Source organism: Pleurodeles waltl, chromosome 10, assembly GCF_031143425.1.
Source record: "Pleurodeles waltl isolate 20211129_DDA chromosome 10, aPleWal1.hap1.20221129, whole genome shotgun sequence".
Classification (NCBI taxonomy): Eukaryota; Metazoa; Chordata; class Amphibia; order Caudata; family Salamandridae; genus Pleurodeles; species Pleurodeles waltl.
The window spans coordinates 493,810,125-493,832,075 of NC_090449.1; positions in this window are offsets into that span (position 1 = coordinate 493,810,125).

A 21,951-nucleotide genomic window follows, 5' to 3' on the forward strand; every position below is an offset into this window, starting at 1 on the left:
TGCAAGAAAATATACAGAGTAGTCTTATTGCACCATCTTCTTCTCCAGCTGGGGCTCCCCTCTTCTTTGTGCCCAAAAAGATGATGGATCTACGTCCCTGTATAGGCTTTAGTGGAGTAAATAAAATTACTATAAAAGACTGATTCCACAACCTCTCATCAAAGATATATTGTAAGCAGTCAGAGGGGCGCAGATATTTTCAAAGTTAGACCTTCATGGAGCATACCATCTTTTAAGAATTAAGGAAGGTGATTAGTGGAAGACCGCTTTTCGTACACCTTTTGGTCATTATGAATATAGGGTAATGCCCTTTGGTTTAACCAATGCCCCCTCTATTTTTCAGGGATTCATGGATTCAGTATTGTCTGACCTTTTAAACCACACCGTAGTAATCTATTTAGATGATATCCTAATATATTCCAGACATCCCGAACATCCCACCAGACACATAATGCAAGTACTAGACAGACTTAGGCAACATCAACTCTACTGTAAACCCGAGAAATGGGAATTTGACAAGACAGAGGTAAAATATTTAGGATATCGCATTAGTCAGGTCGGTATTTCCATGAATCCAGAGAAAGTTCAAGCCATCCTAGATTGGCCATCCCCCTCGTCTATCTAAGAAACCCAGTGTTTTTTTTTTAGCACTGGCCAACTTTTATCGCCAATTTATTTCGGACTTTGCTCAACAAACCAGACAAGTTACACAGACTCCTAAAAAAGAGAATTTACGAAACGGTTTCATTTGGACGTGATGTGGCTGAAAGCGCCTTCCAAAATCTAAGACGTGCTTTCACCCAAGCTCCTATACTACAGCATCCAGACACCAGCAAACAATTTATCATTGTCACTGATGCTTCAGAAAGAGCTATAGGAGCAGCATTATTACAAAGACAGGACGACAACAGATTAAAACATCCGATATTTTATCTGTCCCATGTGCTATCTGATTTTGAGCAAAATTATTTGGTGTTGGAACTCTAAAAACAGCCCGTCAAGAGTAGAGACAATTCATTATGGGTTCTAAGGAACCATCTGAAGTGGGAACAGACCATCGAAATTTACAGTGCCTACGAAACTTTCAATGTCAGAACAAGTCTTTTTTAGTGAATTCGATTTTTATATTACCTATTCCAGGTTCTCAAAATATCTTGGCGTTCGCCCTGTCTCGACGTTACCCTGAAAGTATTAATACCCCTTCACAACACCTCATTGAACCAGACAGAATTATTGGTCTAGTCCAGTCTTTCCTTGATAAAGTATGGTCTGAGTACTCAACCCTCTCAGAACTAGAGATGAAAGAGCTACGTCCAAAATTATACAAGAGTAAAGGGTACTACTACTATAAAGATGCGTTATTCCTACCTTCTAAGACAGTGCAAAGAAAAGCACTACAAATGTGTCATGACTCCCCTGTGGCCGGTCATCGTGGTATCAAAACCACACAGGAATTACTCCTTCGTTCTTTTTGGTGGCCTATCCTTAAGCAAGATACTAAGAGTTACATGGTGTCTTGTCCCGTCTGTGCTCAAGCAAAAATACCCCATACTAAGCCTGCAGGACTACTTCAACCTTTACCTGCTCCACCAGTCCCTTGGCATACTGTATCAACCGATTTCATGTGTTCATTACCACCCTCAGCAGGAAGTCGAGTTATAATGGTGACTGTAGATTAATTTACTAAGATGGCTCATTTTACTGCCTTGAAGAAACTACCCACATTCAAAGAATTAAGTCAAATCTTCATACAAGAGATTTTTCATCTCCATGGTCTCCCTCAAGTTATTTTTTCAGATCGTGGCCCTCAAGACATATCACGTTTTTGGAAGCATTTCTCTAAAACCCTAAATATCAAGGTAGCCTTATCTTCTGGATTTCATCCTCAAGCTAATGGGCAAACGGAACGCCTGAAACAAGGACTTAAACAATACCTACGCTGTTTTTGCAATACCACTCAGAGTAACTGGTCCACGTATTTACCCATTGCTGAGTTTTCATATAATAATACAGTACATAGTGTCTCAAAAGCAACTCCTTTTTTCTGCTCATATGGATTTCATCACAAGTCTTTTCCTGCTAATCCTAAAAACTCTTCTACACTTCCTGCAATCACCTCCTTTTCTCAAAAAGTACGTACAATTCAACTCCTTATACCTTCTAATCCTTTGTTCACTAAAAAACAAATGAAAAGGATGGCTGATAAGAGACGATGTGAAGCTCTATCTTATCAAATCCACAATAAAGTCTGACTTTCTTCCAGATTTTTACCCCTCCGTCTGTCACAAAATAAGTTCAAACCCCACTATTATGGACCCTTTTCGATTCTTCAGATGATTAATCCAGTATCCTTCCGTCTTCGTTTGCCTCAAACATGGAAGAGCCATCCAGTATTTCACGTCTCTCAACTGAAGCCCTATAAGCCTGACCCTTTTCATAGGCAATTCACCTGTCCTACCCCTTTGTTAGTGAATGACAAACCCGAATATGAAGTCCAAGAAATATGTGATTCTTGTATATTCCGAAACCATCTCCAATATCTTATTCAATGGAAGGGTTATCCTCTTAGTGAGTGTTCTTGGGAAGATGCCTCTTCTGTTCACGCCCCTCTTTTGATCTGCCGTTTTGTTTTGTATCTGCACAAACCCAAGGCTCTGGGGGGGGACCTACTGTCACGCTGCGGCCCACCGCGACCCGAGCAGAGCGACCTTAAAGAGGGCATTGGACCTCGGCAAGTTCTGGGTGTGGCGCGCCCTTGAAATTAAGAGTGGACACCCCTGACCCCCAAACCCTCTCTTACCTGGTGCAGGCTGTTCTTTTCTTCTTTTTCTCTTTTTTCCTCTTCTTTCTTCTTTCTCCTTTTTTTCTTTCTTTCCTTTTTTCACACTTAGAAGCCATGTTCTTCTTTATCCCAGCATGCCTTGCTTCTACCCTTTTTTCTCTGCATGCTTTAAAACCCTTTTCCAAAATTGCACCTTTCTCTATATTCTCATTTGGTCCTTTTCCAATCCAACATGGTGTCTTTTTTCTTCCTATCTGTCATTTCCTGTTTTAGGGTATATAAGGAGTGTGATTCTTGTTCTCCTTGCGCTGCAACACTTACTTTGGTGGTGATCATCGCTCCGGTTGTTTTTCACCAGCTTTTTTCCTCGCCTGTTCCAATTTCATCCAGTATTTGTTTTCTTGTTGGAAGACTTACCTTTTTGCTTATTTTTCGTTCCAGGGAGTTCCAGACATAGAGGTTTTTCCCTTTGTTTTTTTTTCCTCTGGGACTCCTTTTGGAGGGCACGAACTGCCTTTGGCGTTCGATCGTCAGCAGCACCGTGGCTACCAGAAAGGGCCGACCTTACCTTGGTCAAATCGGAACCTACAAGGATCGAGTTCCAGTTGGCCAGAGTCATAAACAACAAGTAGCCTGTGACAAGATGCAGCCAATCAGTGCCTTCCTGGAGGGCATCCATTGTGGGTTGGTAGCCCTACAGAGATCGTTTCAGGCTCTGGCCTCTTAACTGATGGCATCCAGTGTCCCTGTTTCATCTGTCCCACCTCCAAGTACCACTACCCAGTCCGAGTCTCCTCACCCCTAGCCCATCCCACGCACACATTCTGACAAGCATGCACCCAAACCAACACACAAGACTCGCACAAACACAGGCAGCACACTTCAGTCTACAAGCACTCACACAGCCAACACACTGATGCACACACAACATCATCCACTGCCTCCACTGTCTCCCCCTTCTCCTCCTCCCTCACAGTCACATCCTCACTCACACCTGCCTGCACTGCCTCAACAGTCCCTGAACCTGCCACCTGCACAGCCTTGCCCACAGTCACCACAACAGCAGATCCGCAGACATTCATCCCACACACCACATGCGCAGTCACCACCACCACCTCATGCAGCACACCCACCTCACTTGCAGACACCACCACCACATCCATCCACACGTCCTGTTTATCCTCCCTCCTGTCTGCCCCCTCCAGAGGCACACACGCTCGTACTCAGACCCCCAACAGCCATCCACCTCACACACGCACACTGTCCATGCACCTGCACCCATGTTCAGCACACCCCCTTCTCCTACAACCACTCCCTCAGCCTTCACTCCCATCCCTTCTCCCACATCCCGCCCCATTGTCCCTAAGAAGCTTTTCCTTGCCCACCTTGACCTCTCCCCTTTCCCTCCCCCCTGTCCTGCCCAGAAGAGGAAGGTCCCACCACCCCAGCCCAGTACCTCAAGCACCCAGTCTGACACAGCTGCGCCCCCAAAGTCTCCAGCTGCCACTAAAGGGCACATGTAGGAAGTTGGCTCTGTATGTGCTATTTCAAAGTAAGGAATAGCATGCACAGAGTCCAAGGGTTCCCCTTAGAGGTAAAATAGTGGTAAAAATAGATAATACTAATGCTCTATTTTGTGGTAGTGTGGTCGAGCAGTAGGCTTATCCAAGGAGTAGTGTTAAGCATTTGTTGTACATACACATAGACAATAAATGAGGTACACACACTCAGAGACAAATCCAGCCAATAGGTTTTGTATAGAAAAATATCTTTTCTTAGTTTATTTTAAGAACCACAGGTTCAAATTCTACATGTAATATCTCATTCGAAAGGTATTGCAGGTAAGTACTTTAGGAACTTCAAATCATCAAAATTGCATGTATACTTTTCAAGTTATTCACAAATAGCTGTTTTAAAAGTGGACACAGTGCAATTTTCACAGTTCCTAGGGGAGGTAAGTATTTGTTAGGTTAACCAGGTAAGTAAGACACTTACAGGGCTTAGTTCTTGGTCCAAGGTAGCCCACCGTTGGGGGTTCAGAGCAACCCCAAAGTCACCACACCAGCAGCTCAGGGCCGGTCAGGTGCAGAGTTCAAAGTGGTGCCCAAAACACATAGGCTAGAATGGAGAGAAGGGGGTGCCCCGGTTCCGGTCTGCTTGCAGGTAAGTACCCGCGTCTTCGGAGGGCAGACCAGGGGGGTTTTGTAGGGCACCGGGGGGGACACAAGTCCACACAGAAATTTCACCCTCAGCAGCGCGGGGGCGGCCGGGTGCAGTGTAGAAACAAGCGTCGGGTTCGCAATGTTAGTCTATGAGAGATCTCGGGATCTCTTCAGCGCTGCAGGCAGGCAAGGGGGGGGTTCCTCGGGGAAACCTCCACTTGGGCAAGGGAGAGGGACTCCTGGGGGTCACTTCTCCAGTGAAAGTCCGGTCCTTCAGGTCCTGGGGGCTGCGGGTGCAGGGTCTCTCCCAGGCGTCGGGACTTTGGATTCAAAGAGTCGCGGTCAGGGGAAGCCTCGGGATTCCCTCTGCAGGCGGCGCTGTGGGGGCTCAGGGGGGACAGGTTTTGGTACTCACAGTATCAGAGTAGTCCTGGGGTCCCTCCTGAGGTGTCGGGTCTCCACCAGCCGAGTCGGGGTCGCCGGGTGCAGTGTTGCAAGTCTCACGCTTCTTGCGGGGAGCTTGCAGGGTTCTTTAAAGCTGCTGGAAACAAAGTTGCAGCCTTTCTTGGAGCAGGTCCGCTGTCCTCGGGAGTTTCTTGTCTTTTCGAAGCAGGGGCAGTCCTCAGAGGATGTCGAGGTCGCTGGTCCCTTCGGAAGGCGTCGCTGGAGCAGGATCTTTGGAAGGCAGGAGACAGGCCGGTGAGTTTCTGGAGCCAAGGCAGTTGTCGTCTTCTGGTCTTCCGCTGCAGGGGTTTTCAGCTGGGCAGTCCTTCTTCTTGTAGTTGCAGGAATCTAATTTTCTAGGGTTCAGGGTAGCCCTTAAATACTAAATTTTAGGGCGTGTTTAGGTCTGGGGGGTTAGTAGCCAATGGCTACTAGCCCTGAGGGTGGGTACACCCTCTTTGTGCCTCCTCCCAAGGGGAGGGGGTCACAATCCTAACCCTATTGGGGGAATCCTCCATCTGCAAGATGGAGGATTTCTAAAAGTCAGAGTCACCTCAGCTCAGGACACCTTAGGGGCTGTCCTGACTGGCCAGTGACTCCTCCTTGTTGCTTTCTTTGTTCCCTCCAGCCTTGCCGCCAAAAGTGGGGGCCGTGGCCGGAGGGGGCGGGCAACTCCACTAAGCTGGAGTGCCCTGCTGGGCTGTGACAAAGGGGTGAGCCTTTGAGGCTCACCGCCAGGTGTCACAGCTCCTGCCTGGGGGAGGTGTTAGCATCTCCACCCAGTGCAGGCTTTGTTACTGGCCTCAGAGTGACAAAGGCACTCTCCCCATGGGGCCAGCAACATGTCTCTGGTGTGGCAGGCTGCTGGAACTAGTCAGCCTACACAGACAGTCGGTTAAGTTTCAGGGGGCACCTCTAAGGTGCCCTCTGTGGTGTATTTTACAATAAAATGTACACTGGCATCAGTGTGCATTTATTGTGCTGAGAAGTTTGATACCAAACTTCCCAGTTTTCAGTGTAGCCATTATGGTGCTGTGGAGTTCGTGTTTGACAGACTCCCAGACCATATACTCTTATGGCTACCCTGCACTTACAATGTCTAAGGTTTTGTTTAGACACTGTAGGGGTACCATGCTCATGCACTGGTACCCTCACCTATGGTATAGTGCACCCTGCCTTAGGGCTGTAAGGCCTGCTAGAGGGGTGTCTTACCTATACTGCATAGGCAGTGAGAGGCTGGCATGGCACCCTGAGGGGAGTGCCATGTCGACTTACTCGTTTTGTCCTCACTAGCACACACAAGCTGGCAAGCAGTGTGTCTGTGCTGAGTGAGAGGTCTCCAGGGTGGCATAAGACATGCTGCAGCCCTTAGAGACCTTCCTTGGCATCAGGGCCCTTGGTACTAGAAGTACCAGTTACAAGGGACTTATCTGGATGCCAGGGTCTGCCAATTGTGGATACAAAAGTACAGGTTAGGGAAAGAACACTGGTGCTGGGGCCTGGTTAGCAGGCCTCAGCACACTTTCAATTGTAAACATAGCATCAGCAAAGGCAAAAAGTCAGGGGGCAACCATGCCAAGGAGGCATTTCCTTACAGCACATAAGTGCGACGCCGGCCCCCCACACCAAGGACACCCCCCCAAAAATGGAGGGCTAAAGTGCTGCCTCCTCCCCAACAGACTGACAAGACCATGGGGCCACCTCCAAAACCTAGGGCCAAGGAGGCCCCACCCAAATCCTAGGACAAGGAGGCCCCAACAAAATACAAGGCCAAGGAGGCCCCAACAAAACCTAAGGCTAAGTAGGCCCAAACAAAATTCCTGGTCAAGGAGGCCACACAAAAATCCCTGGCCAAGGATGCCCCACAAAAGTCCAAAGCTAAGGAGGCCCAAACAAAATCCCTGGCCAAGGAGGCCCCAACAAAATCCAAGGCCAAGGAGGCCACACCCCAATCCCTGGCCAAGGAGGCCCCACTCGAAACCATGGCCAAGGAGCCCCAGTCAAAACTGTTACAAGGAGCCCCATCCAGATCCAGAGGCCAAGGAGCAGCATCCGGAACTAGGGGCCAAGGAGCAGCATCCTGTACCAGAGGCCAAGGAGCAGCATCCTGTACCAGAGGCCAAGGAGCAGCATCCCGACTCATAGGCCAAGGAGCAGCATCCAGAACCAGAGGCCATGGAGCAGTATCCCGAATCAGAGGCCAAGGAGCAGAATCAACAACCAGTGGGCAGGAAGCCCCCTCCAGAACCAGTGGGTAGGAAGCCCCCTCCAGAACCATTAGGCAGGCAGCCCCCTCCAGAACCAGTGGGCAGGCAGCCCCCTCCAGAACCAGTGGGTAGGCGGCCCCTTTCAGAACCAGTGGGCAGGCAGCCCCTTTCAGAACCAGTGGGCAGACGGCCCCCTTTCAGAACCAGTGGGCAGACGGCCCCCTCCAGATCCAGTGGCCAGGAAGCCCCCTCCAGATCCAGTGGCCAGGAAGCCCCCTCCAGATCCAGTGGCCAGGCAGCCCCCTTCAAAACCAGTGGGCAGGCAGCCCCTCCAAAACCAGTGGGCAGGCAGCCCCCTCCAGAACCAGTGGGCAGGAAGCCCCCTCCCAATGGGTGCCACCCAATCCCCCCACCCCCTGAGGTTCCTGCCCATTTTCAACATGTTGCCCCAGAACAGTGGAGTCCTGTTGTTGTCAGGAGTCAGGTTGGGATTTGGACTTTGCCCTGTGGGCATTTGTGACTTTGGACTGGCCTTTGGGCCTGCATGTACTTATTTCTGCAGTTGTGCATGTTTTTGCATTTTACATATTCATACAGCAGGAAATCAGTGGTTGGAACTGTGTATGTGTCCTGTTTTTTTTTACTCTGGGGATCTGTTAATGTTATTTTCCTGTACATCTGGTGTTGGGTGTGTGCTGTGTGTATGGTGTGTGTTGTGCGTGTGTGTGTCACTCTTCCCCCGCTCTCTCCCTCCCTTGTGTGCTAGGTGGCTATACTCACTGTCATCGGCAGCGGCGGTGGTGGTGCTCCAGGACGGCCATGGCATGGTACAGCATTGGGAAGACTTGCAGTTCTTGTTCCATGGCGGCCACGGACTCCTGTGTTTCCCTGGAGGTGAGTGTCTCCTTTTAAATGACGTGTTTCCACCAGGCTTTTGGTGTCGATGCTACCGCCCCGGAAATCGCTGGTGGTTGGTGTGGTACATTGGCTATCTATGGGATGGATCACCGCCAAGGCCATAATTTGACGGTCATTACCACCAGCCTGCTGGCGGTGATATTGCCACATTAACCCTGCTGGTCAGAAGACCGCCAGAGTCATAATGACCACTTATATTCTTTAGCAAATGATCCAAAAGAAGTGAAAGATTTGGTTCAGAATCTAGTTTCTAGGCTTATGGGAGTACAACCGAGAGAACAGCCAAATATGCCTCATGATATTGTTAGGGATTTATTAAGTAACACAAGGTCGGATATCACTTGTCCACCAATGCTTTTGCAAAATCATACAGTCTAGCATAAAGTCCATTTACATAATCTTTCCATTGGTTAAAAAAATTCAAGGGAATTCTAGCATGACAGCTTGCACAACAAGTTACCTTAATATATGTTGTATACAGACTACTCAAGCTTCATTAACATATTCTCACCACACTTCCCAAAAATGAGCGGGTCAATGGAAGGCCTGAAGTTAGGGAATATGCAACATTTGACCAAATATTTTCTACAACCTCAATACAAAACCAATGAAAGAGTAAACTGGAGGGGGAAATGACTCAGGGGAGGGTGGGGGACAGACCGCTTACATGATCAGTGTCCGAAAGGTGAGGGAGTACTATAGGGAAGGAAGTGACTTATTAAAAAATAAAGTGATTAATTGGATCAAGAATCAACTTTACTGACATTGTTGATCCCCTCTGACATTTTGGGAGCTCAATGTATTTCTAGGGATCAGGATCCCTTTACCCCTTTGACTTGAAATTAAATTGACCCTTACAGACTCAAAAATGCCACATGGACTTGTGTCATTGGAGGCCTATACATTTCGTCTATTTGGCTGAAATATCCAGTTTAAATTAAATCTCACTCTTCGCTTTCATGGTAGACCCTGCTATTCCCTTAGCCTTCTATGTTCCCAAGTCAAAGGAAACATCTTCTTAGGTTGAACCTTAAGATTGTAATCCTTAAAAGGGTTGATAGACTGACTGCTCTGAGCCTAAAAAGGTTGGTTTCACCTAGATTATAAGCCCACTCTGAGAAAACATTGCTTGTGTTAGTTGTAGCTCCGCAAAATAATGTTGCCAGTATCTATTAGGGATATCTCGCGGTAGCTGATACTGGGGGGAGGGTGAAAGTACAAGCCTTTCTACAAACCCTAAGGCAGTTTGCATTTTTTTCACTTTTTGACCTGGAATGTACAGGGTTGCAGCTATCACTTGGGGTAGGCAGCGATTTGAATGTTCCTTTTGAGTCCCTAGATTGTTTGGTGACTGAGGCAGATGGCGACTTTAGGGGCATACCATTGTTTGATCCGGCCCCCTTGGTATCTTGTTTGGTGATTGCTGTCCATCCGCCTCGCTGACACTGCCCCATGGTTTATGCAGCTATAATGATCAATCTCAATCTGACAAGGACAGATGGTATACTTTTAAGAGGAGATCCCACAAAAGCAGCATAACTATTTTTTGCTAGATGTATCGTTGTGGGTCAAAATGGTCTAATTTATTGTAGAATGAGAAGGGCTAGTGACGCTAAATAATGTCTTACATCTCATCATGAATAAAGCTATTATCACAGTTTTTCCTGAATATTGTGGGTTACCTTTGCTGGAACCCCACATCAGGGACAATCGCAAGTCCATTAAATGGCCTAGAGTCTTAGAAAATGAGGAGGTACTGGAGGATATGTATAATTCTTTCCACTCAGCTATTGTTCTTTTTGTCTATCTTCAAAGATGTGATATTTCAATCTGTGAGGTCCACTCTTCCCTGTTCAGTCGACTGAAGGATTTTTTTCTACAGGCTCCAAGATCTCTGATTTCTAGAAATTATGGTTGACTCTCTGGTACGCCAGTCACTGCTGGAAAGTTAAAACCTTACTGATTTCAGCAATAAAATCTTGTGTCCCACAGAAATACTAGCTGCTGGGACACTCTATAGAAGGACTCAAGAAATAAATAAATGGAATTGGGACATGGCTAATTGGAAAGACTTAATTGAGACATCTGAAAGAAGATAGAAGTCTTCCTTCTGGCCTATTATCTCGCCTGGTAGCATAGAGGGAATCCCTCATAATGATCATTTTGTACAACCATCTATTTGGGTGCAACATTTTACAAATCTGTACTTGTGTACTTTTTCAGCAGAAACCAGGTAATGTATTGACTCTGATATTTACATTGACAACAAAGCAGCACCACAAATGGATAATAAGTTCTTATTGTTTTCCCCTTGCTCACACCCACGTTTCGATTGAGTCACTAAAGTCTGGCAGGGCACTAGGCCCTAAGATCCCGGGGAATCTTTTTCGTTCAGATGATCAGGCATGAGCTCCATACATAAACGTATTGACCAATGCCATAGGTGCTGGAGCAGATGTACCTGATTCTGGGTGTGGGGTCCAAATTATTTCTTTTATAAAAAGGGGAATAGGGGTGTGCCCACCAGCTACAGGGCAATTAGCTTATTGGTTAACCTGCAAAAAGATTTTTGCAGACAAATCCTGAACAAGCTGAAGCAAAAATTACATGAGTCTAGAGTTTTATCGCCATTTCAGGCTGGTTTCGGGCCTGAGTCAGCACTCTAGATCAAGGCCCAATTTTATAATTTTTCAAGCTGCACTGCTTGAAATGGAAAGGGCAGGAATGCACCATATTTAACATTATATGGCGCATTCCTGCCCTCTCCATGCGCTGGCGCACTATGTGCTGCTAGAGCCAACGCAGACACCCTGCACCCCTGGGAAGGCATAACATTTTATTGCATTCCCAGGTTTACCACAAATGGTAAATGTGGGAATGTGCCAAAATCCACAAGTGAATGTGTTAGGACACCAACACTCCACCCGTGGAGCGCCTTTCTGGGGCAGAGTAACACAAGGCAGCGACTTGCACTGCCTTGCATTACTCCAGATTTACCAAGCCATGCAGGGCCACATAAGGTAGCCTTGCATGGCTTGGCTTGGAAAATCTCATTCTAGTTTTTGAGTTGCCTTGTGCCCCTTTTCGTGGAGCACGGGTGACTCAAACCTTTTACAAATATGCTCCTAAGCCTTGAGGTTGTCCCTAATTTAAAGGAAATATAATAGGTTAAAGAAATATCACTTCTACGTAGCATTGTGGACCTGAGGGCAGCATTCGATCTAGTCCCTAGACATCTACTGTGGGCATCCCTTAGATCCATGGACGTTCCTGCCTCGTTATCATAATTAGGGTGCATGATAATAATTATGCACAAGTGTGTTGGGGCAGTCAAAACAGCTTACTGATCGCATCCTATGTAAGGGAGGGCAGCAGGGATGAGTTTTAGCTGGTACACTCTTGTCTCTTTACATTAACGATGTTGTTGAGGCCCTTATGAAGTCTACACATGATTCTCCCAATTTAAATGGTATTTCTACCACGGCGTTAGTCTTCACTGACGACACTCTGTTGCTATCTGGAGCAGTGGTTCTTAAACTGTGGTTCGGGGAACCCTGGGGGTCCACTAAGCCTACTCAGTGGGTCCGCGACTGCTTGTAAAACAAAATAATGTAAACTGATTTATAATGTGTATATATAAAGATTTAAAATGTAAAATTTAACATTTCAAAACATTCTGTGAAGGAATTTGAAATTGGGGGCTAAAAAGTTAGTCTCCTCAGACTGCTTCCTGGGAGCAGTGCAGGTGCATCAAAAAGAATGTAGTATGGCCAATGATTCATCTCAATTGAATTTAGAAAATCTCCAACCTTCCCATTAAAAGTAAAGTTTTTATTTTTATTATATTAGTTTGTGAATTAAATAAAATATTTAATAATTTGTGTATTTTTTTAATGCTTATTTCAGTATGTTTTGTGTATTGTTTTGGGGTTCAAATTGTCGAAAATGCTTGGACTGGCGTCATTGGCTTCCAGTAATGAGTCAGTGGGGGTCCCCGGATTCCAATAGTAATTCACTCAGGGTTCCAGTAATGATTAAGTGAAGCTCCTCAAAAGTCAAAAGATTAAGGACCTCTGTTCTAGTCCCTCTGATTGGAGAACATGCTGACCAAGATTAAAGCCTATTGTGATCAGAAGGGACTCGACATGCGCATTGAGAAGACAAGGTTTATGATTAGCAGCCTTCATAACTCTTTCAAGGGGAAAAATCAAGATAAGGGTTATAAGGTCACCATTTTTGCCTACTTGGACGCTACGTCTGATAATTAAACTATTGCTGAACTCTTATATTCAGAAGGTTAGGGGCATACTTCTACATAGGACTGCAGAAGCCCTAAAAATACATCAAGTCACAACTTCCAAATCAGTTTCCCCTGCTCTGGATGTTTACTGGGCTAAGACGCAATCTGCATCCCTTTATGGAGCAGATATTTGGGGGATTGATATGGTTAAGGTGTTGTCTGTAAGAAAGAATTACTTAGTTAGGTAATTATTCAATCTTCCCCAAAGTACCCCTTTCCTGCCTTTATTTTCTGACAGTACCCTTAAGGAAATCAAACATCTTGCTGCATTAACACCACTTTTGTTTTGGGCTGCAATTTGACAAAGATGAGCTAACAAAAGGCTTAAAATAGATCATACAGCGGCTACTCTGCAATGGCTACAACATTTTTGTTTTTGGTTGCGTGCTTTAGGTTTGGAAAGATTGTGGTTAGACCCACTTTCTATATATTCTGGCTCAACAGACATGTTAAAACATCTATTTTTTATCAAAGTAGTGGGTTTATGGGATCAGAACTTTAACAATGGGAGTTTATCTAATACATTTTAGAGTGTTTACCTTTTCCAGCTTTCAAAACATATATGGACGAAATACATTATGCCAAAACACTTAAAGCATTCCATCCATCATTTTCCACCATGCAAATGGTGAAAAGTGATGAATGAAATCCACACCAAGCATTCCACCATGCAAATGTCAAACATGATTTGCATGTGGCTGGGTCCAAACTAAGGTGCCATGGTGTGCACAATAATGATGGATTGGGGTGCTGTCCTGAGTAATTACAAGTGACAGAATAATTCAAGCATTACATCCATCACTTTTTTGTATACTTCAATGCAATGCTCGAAGTAGGTATGACCAGATGTGGCTTTCTGACGGAAACATTTACCTCAGGTTCCTCATCATTAGAATACACCCTAGCACCAATCTGAATCCTCAGTCCCCACTTTGTCTCCATGCCACCCTGAAGTGATGTGCCAGGTCTGCACATAAGTACATCTGTGCACTGACATCAGTTCATTTCTTTTCATAGCTTCTGAGGCTGATCTTGAGTATTCCTCTCAATTCTTTCAGTCTTAAAACAATTTCTAAATCGAATTCCAGTGTGTTAGCAGGTGAAGCTGTACATCCTCAAGCAAAAGAAGAAGCTGCAACTTTCACATAAGTCACTTCCCACTCCAAGTCATGGGAGCGGACTTGGTCCTGAGGCCATTTGCGCAAGCAGTCAACTTTGAGCTCAAAATCCTAGTAAGTGCAAGTCAAAGTCCAAGCACAAACACAAGACCAGAAGGTATAAGGGTGTCATGCACCCTCAAGGTCTCCGGACTGAGATAATTCCTTAGCTGATCCTGGAGCACTGGAGGTTCCCTGGTCAATGCAGTAGCAAACTGAAGCCTTCAAGAAAACCATGTTGCATATTGTATCCCTCCGGGGTACCTTCAGGCCCCAAGGAACCGAAGTGGCTCCCAGCCGGGTTGCTGCGAGCAGCTACTTCTTCTGCACTATCTGACTGTTGGTGGAACGATTTCTTAGTTCATGCGGGCAGTACTAATTGTGCCCTAAGCAATTAATCACTGCATAAGAGCAATCAAAAACACAGGAGTCTGTGCTTACAAATGATTTTCCTAACCATGCATTAAGACTGGCCCCTGAAAAATCTAACCTACAAAGATGTTTCCCATTAATCACAGACATAATATAATTCCAAAAAAAACACACAATGACGAAAGGTCCCAAACAATGTTTATTTAAAGCTCAGAGATGATGAAAAATCATACTGAAAAAAACGAAAAACAGCTTCAAATGCAAAGTGCTAAAAGCTTTAAAAATGGAGATTCATGCTTTTACATTTACAGACTGACAAGTTACAGAATGACATGGACAGGGACAGACACCTTAATGGACTAGAAAAGCACAGGTACCAACTTTACCACCCCCACACAAAAAAGGATGGAAATGCCTGCCACTAACCTCTAAAACTCATAAATGCAAGAAAAGCTTGAACCTATAGTCTTAACCTGCTGGTGGATGTCAAGAACCAAAGAATTGACCAAGGAGCTGTTTCATATTTTGGTGGTATGTATACTCTGTTGTGTACATAACGCCAACATAATGGTCCCACCCGCCCAGTTTAGATGCAAGTTAGGCTAGGGGTGAGACTACTCCGTCACTGCCATAGCCAAGGCTCACCGAAATGGTATACTTCCACCTATCCAATTAGGATAGGAAGTCATATATCCGTTAATTTACTGTATGGCACTGCTGGACAAACCCTAGCAGTGAGGGGCAGTAAAATGGCAATAATACTCTTCTGAGTCATCTCCCATGGCGAGGGAACGCATTAGATTTTTATTTTCAAAATGAGAATTCTGTTTTCTGATTATTATTTTTTTAAATTGTTTTAAATAAAAGCTGTTTGGTGCAGTGCTGTATCGGCATGACGCAACATTGTACCAAACAGCGAAATGCATTGGCAGGAACTGTTCTTGCCAATGCTTTATAAATGACTATCTGTCTGGCGGCCATTTACAAATGTGGCGGGCAGTCCTTCCACCAGTGATACGGAGCAATTTACTCTGTCCTCCTGGTGGAACAATACGCCACCTGCCCACAATTAAATCAGGTCTTAAGTCCAAATTGGATTTGGGAGCTGGGCAAGGAGAAAAATTCATACGAGAGGTGAAGTGTCCTTTGAAGCTATAAATGCTGTCCCACTCAGTGCATTTGGTACCACAACTAAAGGTTTCAGTGGGAGCTTGATGACAGTGCATCACACTTTGAGGGGCTACACCAGCTTCAGCATTCATTGATGGCTCGCTGAACTATTTTCAGAACCAAATAAGTAAGAAAGTTTCAGGGTAAAAACTTTGACTGCTGTGAACCACTAGGTTTAGCACTGCTGCATTATGGATGGCATGGAATTGCAGAATTTGCAATCAGTGGCAGCGCACGCAGGCGTTGACCTGGGGAGCAGAAGTCATCAGCCACAGCAGTACATACTGCCTTGTGGCAGCAGTCACAAGATATAGTTCTGGTAGCTGCCCATTTGTCATTGCTGTGTGCAATAAACAACCAAAGGGGGCATGCTACCCTAAGAGTAGTTGACACCGGGAATAGCAGTGAATGCTGCCCTTGGATTGGCACTAAACTACTATATTGGTGGGCATTCTGTCTTGCAGACAGTAGGTACCAGCCATTGTTATATTTCATGCCCTGAAGGCACAACTTAACATCCATAGCACTGTATGCTACGTTGGGGCAGCAGTCACCAGCGACTGTTGCAAGATGTGCCTTGGTGGAAGCAGTATCCCACCATGTTGTGCTTACTGCCCTAGGGGCAATAGTCTGCAGATGTGGTTGTAGTAGCTGCCCTGTGGGCAGCAGCCACCATCCATAGCGCCAGATGCTGCCTTAGGGGGCAGCATTCACCAGTCATGTTTGCTAGTTCTATCTTGAGGGACAGCTGTTACTAGCCAGTGTTGCAGATGCTGTCCTGGAGGCAGGTGTCAACAGACATTGTTGAAGGTACTGCTCTGGGAGCAAATGTCTATGGCCAAAGACTGCATGCTGCCTTGGGGGAAACAGTCATCAGCCATTGTTGTGGTCACTGCCCTTAGAGTAGGATTAAACATCTACAGTACTGCGTACAGTTTTGGGTGCAGCAGTCATCAACCAAAGCTGTGATAACTGCTCTGGGGCAGCAGTTACCAGGCATATAACATTACATGCTGCCTAGGGGGCTGTAGCCATCAGCTATTGTTGCAAAGTATACACTAGTGGCAGCAGTCACATGCCATACCACTGAATGCTGCCTTTGGGGCAGCAGTCATGAGCCACTGTTGCAAAGTTTGCAGTGGGAGCAGCCATTACCACACATAGCACTGCATGCTGCCTCAGAGTCAGCAGTCACCAACCATTGTTGTATCTGCCCTCGGGCAATAGTCACTAGGCATAGCCCTGCACATGGTCCTAGGAATAGCAGTCATTAGTCATTGTTGCAGGTTCTACCCTGGTGGCAGCAGTCACCAACCACAGTTGTGGTACCTGCTGTGAGAGGAGCTGTCACCAGCCATAGCATGCTGCTCTGGGGGGCAGCAGTTAGTAGGCACTGCTGCTGCCACATCACTGCATGGTAACGGTAGCTGCCCTGGGGGCAAGAGTCAACAGCTACAGTACTGAATGCGGCCTTGCAGGCAGTATTCACCAGCCATGGTTACAGTAGCATCCCTAGGCATAGGAGTCAACAGTGCTATATGTTGCCTTGGGGAAAGCAGTCACAAATTATTATTGGAGTAGGTGAATTTTGGGAGGCAGTCAACAGCCATTTCACTGCAGATACCTTGGGGCAGCAGGAACCTTCCATGGTTATGTTTTTTGTGCTATGGGCAGCAGACTCCAGGCTTAGCACTGCATGTGCCTATGGGGGCTGTAGTCACCTGCAGTTAATGGAGGCTCTGCCCAGGCGGCAGCCACCAGCCACTGTAGTAGTGACTGCCCTCAGGCAGCAGCTGGGAACAGCCACAGCACTGCATGACGCCTTGGTTTCAGCAGTCACAGACCACATGTTGCCGGTAATGTCCCAGGGGCAACAGTCTTTATCCATGGTTGTGGTGACCGCCCTAGAAGCAGTTCTCACCAGCTGTGGTTAGGGCAGTGGTCACCAGCCACAACACTTCATGCTGCCTTTGGGACAGACATCACTAGATGTGGTTGCAGGTTCTGCCCCTGGGCAATACTCGCCACCAATGGTTGTATTAGCTGCCTTGGGGCAGCAGTCGCCAGCAATTGTTATGGTACTGCCTTGGAAGCAGCAGTGACCAGGCATTGCATGCTACCCTGGGGAAAGCAGTCACCAGAATTAGCACTGCATGCTGCCTTAGGGCAGTAGTTACTGGCCACTATTGCAGATTCTGCCCTAGAGGCAGCAGTCATCAGCCATGGTTGTGATAACTGCCCTGGAAGAAGCAGTCAGTGGCCATAGCATTGACTGCAGCCCTGGAACCAGTGATCACCAGCCACAGTTGTGATAGCAGCTCTGGGTGAAGGAGTTAACAGCCATAAGACTGCATGCACCTTGGGGTCAGTGGTTACCAGAACTCTGCAGGTTCTGCCCCGGGGGCAGTTGTCTCCAGCCATGGTTGTAGTAGCTGCACTGTGTGCAACACTCTCTAGAGGTAGTTGTGGTTGTGGCTCTGGGGCGGCAATCCCTAGCCATAGTACTGCCTGCTACCTCAGGGGCAGCAGTCACTAATCATGGTTATTGTAGCTGCCCTTTGGGCAGGAGCCAAACAAAACTGCCAAAAAAGAAGCAGTCGCCAATCATCGTTGTGGTAACTGCATTGGGGGTACCAGTCCCCAGGCATGATTTTGGTAGTTGCCCTTAGGGCAGCAGTCAACAGCCAATACATTGCAAGCTTCCTTTGGGCAGCAATTACCAGTCACTGTTGCAGGTTCTGCCCTGGGGGGAAGCTTCAGCAGCCGTGGTTGTGGTTGCTGTCTTGTGTCCCAAAGTCACCAGCCATGTCATTGAAGGATGCCCTGGGGCAGCAGTTACCAACCACAGTTGTGGTAATTGCCCTGGGTGCAGGAGTCAACAGCCATAACACTGCATGCTGCCTTAGGGGCATCAGTTACCAACCACTACTGCAGGTTCTGCCTTGGGGGAGCAGTGTCCAGCCATTGTTGTGGGGAATGCCCTGGGGGAAGCAGTCAACAGACACAGTTGTGGTTGCTATTCTGGAGGCAGCAGTCACAAATCATGGCATAGCATGCTCCGATGGACACAGCAGTCACCCACCATGGTTGTGGTAGCTGCCCATGGGGGCAGGAGTCAACAGCCATCACACTGCATACTGCCTTGGGAGCAGCTGTTACTAGACACAGTTTCAGGTTCTGCCCTGGGGCCATCAGTTTTCAGTTATGGTTGTGGTAACTTCCCTGGGGCAGCAGTTACCAGCTCTAACATTGCATGCTGCACTGAGGGCAACAGTCACCAGCCATGGTTGTGGTTGCTGGTCTGCGGTTAGGTGTCAACAGCCAATACACTGCAATGCTACCCTTGGAACAACAATTATCAGCCACTGTTGCATGTTCTGCCCTGGGGTTGAGAACTCTTCAGGCCATGGCTATGGTAACTGTCCTGGGGGAAGCAGTCAGCAGCCATGGTGGTGGTTGTTGCCCTTGATGCAGCAGTTACCAGCCATAGTGCTGGTAGCTGTCTGTGTGTGGGTGGGTGTCAACATCAATAACAATGCATGCTGCCTTGGGAGTAGACGTTATCAGACACTGCTGTGGGTTCTTGCTTGGGGGCAGCACTCTTCAGCCATAGTTGCGGCAACTGCCCTGAGAAAAAAGTCATCAGCAACTGTGGTTGTTGTTGCTACCCTTGAGGAAGCAGTCACCAGCTGTAGCACATCATACTACCATGGGAGCAGTAGTCACTAGCCATGGTTGGGATACCTGCCCTGGGGGCAGGGGTCAACAGCCATAACACTGCATGCTGCCTTGGGGGCAGCAGTCACCAGCAAGTGTTGCAGATTCTGCCTCTGGGACAGCAGTCAACACCTGTGGTTGTAGCAACTACTCTGATGGAAGCAGTAACCAGCTGCGGTAGCTGCCCTAGAGGCACCAGTCACCACCTGTTTCACTGCACGCTGCCATGTGGGCACCAATCACTGGCCAGTGTTGCATGTTCCGCCTGAGGAAGATGTCAACAGTCTTAGCACTACAGACTGCCTTGGGGGCAGCAGTCATAACCATTGTAGGTGCTGCAATGGAACAGATGTCAAAAGCCTTGGCAGTCATGTGCCTTGGGGATAGCAGCCACCAATCATTTTTGCAGCTTCTGCTTTAGGGACAGAAATAAACAGCTATACCACTGTGTGATGCCTTAGGGCACTAGTCTTTAGTCATTGTGTGTGTGTTGCCTTAGGCGCAGGAGTTGCCTACCAATTATATAGGTTCTGTCTAAGGGAACCAATAACTAGCTGTAGCCGTGTATGATGCATTGTGGACAGCTATAACCAACTATAGTGATGTGTTCTGTCTTGGGAGCAGATGAACCCATCAATAGCACTTCTTGCATTTCTTGTAAATTCTGACACTGGTGTGTGTTGCCTTGAGGGCAGCACCCATAAGCCATGGAAATGGGTTCTTCTCTTGGTGCAGAATTCACCAGCAAATGCAGGGCATACTGCTGTGGGCTAGTAGTCGACAATAAAAGCATTTTTTAGTCTAGATAAACAATAATCAGCCAAGGTCTAATTTATTGCCCTGGAAGCGGATTCTGACAAAAATAGCCAAAGGGGCACTTGAGGAAATAATTTATTTAAACAGTAATGTGTGTTGCCTTAGGAGCAGCACCCATTAGCAATGTCATTCCCTGCCATGGGAGCAGCAATAGCTAACCATTACAGGAATGTTAACATGGGGCAGACGTTACCAGCTAGTATGATTGGTGCTGCATCAGTGGTTCTACTCACCAGCATCAACATAAAGAAAGAACTGCCCTAACTGCAGATGTGTATGTGCAGCCCTCGGGGAAGCAGTGACCAGCAATGGCAACTGTTTGCCTTGGGATATTCTTAAAGTGTTGTAGAGAAGTGTTTTTCTTGAAGCAGTACACAACCATTGCAGCCATTACAGCCAAAGCTGACTTGAAAGCAGTGATCACTATTTATCATATGTGTGTTGCCCTTGTGGCAGACGCGACCTGCCCTCGTAGGTGTGGTCTGCCCTGAAGGCTGCAGCCACCAGCAATAGAATTATTCTGAAACCAAGGGCATCATTCCTAGCCACAGCAGTGCATGTTTGTTTGCATGCAGGAGTCACCAGTCATACTGGCCATGCTTCTCTGGGGGGGCAGTGAGTACTGAGACAGAGCAATAGTCACAGGCAATAGCAGGAGCAAGGTGTAAAAGCAGAAACAAACACTGCCCTGAGACATCAGCAATCAACCACTATTGTGTTTACTGCCCTACTGCTAGCAATAACCTAGTACTGGGGTGTTTACTCTCCAGTAGGAAGAAGCCACCAGTAGGGCCAATGTTTATGTCAATGAGGTCAGCAGTAAAAACGCATTAGTGGTGATCTTTGCTGTGGCAGAAACACTAATCATCTTTTCCAGTATGCCCTCAGCACATCAGTGAACTGTCATAATGATTCACGCTGCCTATGAAAGGAGTAGCCCCTGAAGACTTAAAATGGACCTCATACCAAAATCCTTGAGATTGTAGCCAATTAGGTTGACACACGGAAGAACTAACAGTACCCAAAGACCTGTCACCTGGACCTTCTTGAGCCATCAGACTACCCTCTGATCCCAAACACCAGCTCTCAAGACCATCAGAGTCCATCATCTGGCCCTCATGTTAAAAAGGACCTTAACACACATAGGTTACACGAAGAACCTGTCATAGGGTCCACATGACCCTAACAATTGAACCTTAGGCAGAAATCAGGTGTGCCTCATGAGCCATGGCATGGATTCTAGGATGTCACAATTTAGCCTATGGCTAAGTGGGTCTCAAGACCTACCACCAGGTCCTTCATACAATTATGGACAGGAAACTGACCTAACATCTCATCAGAAGTTAATGCACCCTCCCAGTTTCCATTTGCCATCACATTCATACAGCACTTTACCACAGTCCAAGTATCTCAGTCTAGGTTTTGTGTACCAGCCTAATGGACTATTTGATTTGCAGTTATGGTTTTCACCTATCTAACCAAAAGACTAACACACCTGAAAAAATAACTGGCAAAAATAAATCTTAGTACTAATTTTTTTGTCAGGTGACAGGAAGATTCTTGGGGACGCTTGGTATGTCTCTCTTCTGCATGTTTTGTACAACCTGAGGTTTTGTCTTTGGGCATCCTCCTCCTAGTCATGCCGACTCTCAACCCCAACTTCCCTTCTTCCTTTGCCTGCTTATATTGGAAATACCACTAAGTGGGTAAGAGGTTCGGAAAAGCCTGAATCTTTATGGTGAACCTAGCTGTTCCCTTTGAACTTTAGTAGTGTACTGAAAGATAAAAATATCCTTTGCAAGTAAGTATTAAAACCTTAATGCTTTAATGATAGCTCATGATATGCGAATAAAGTTTCATACACATACTTTCCCCACATTCAACTCCCTGCATCTCCAATAGAGCA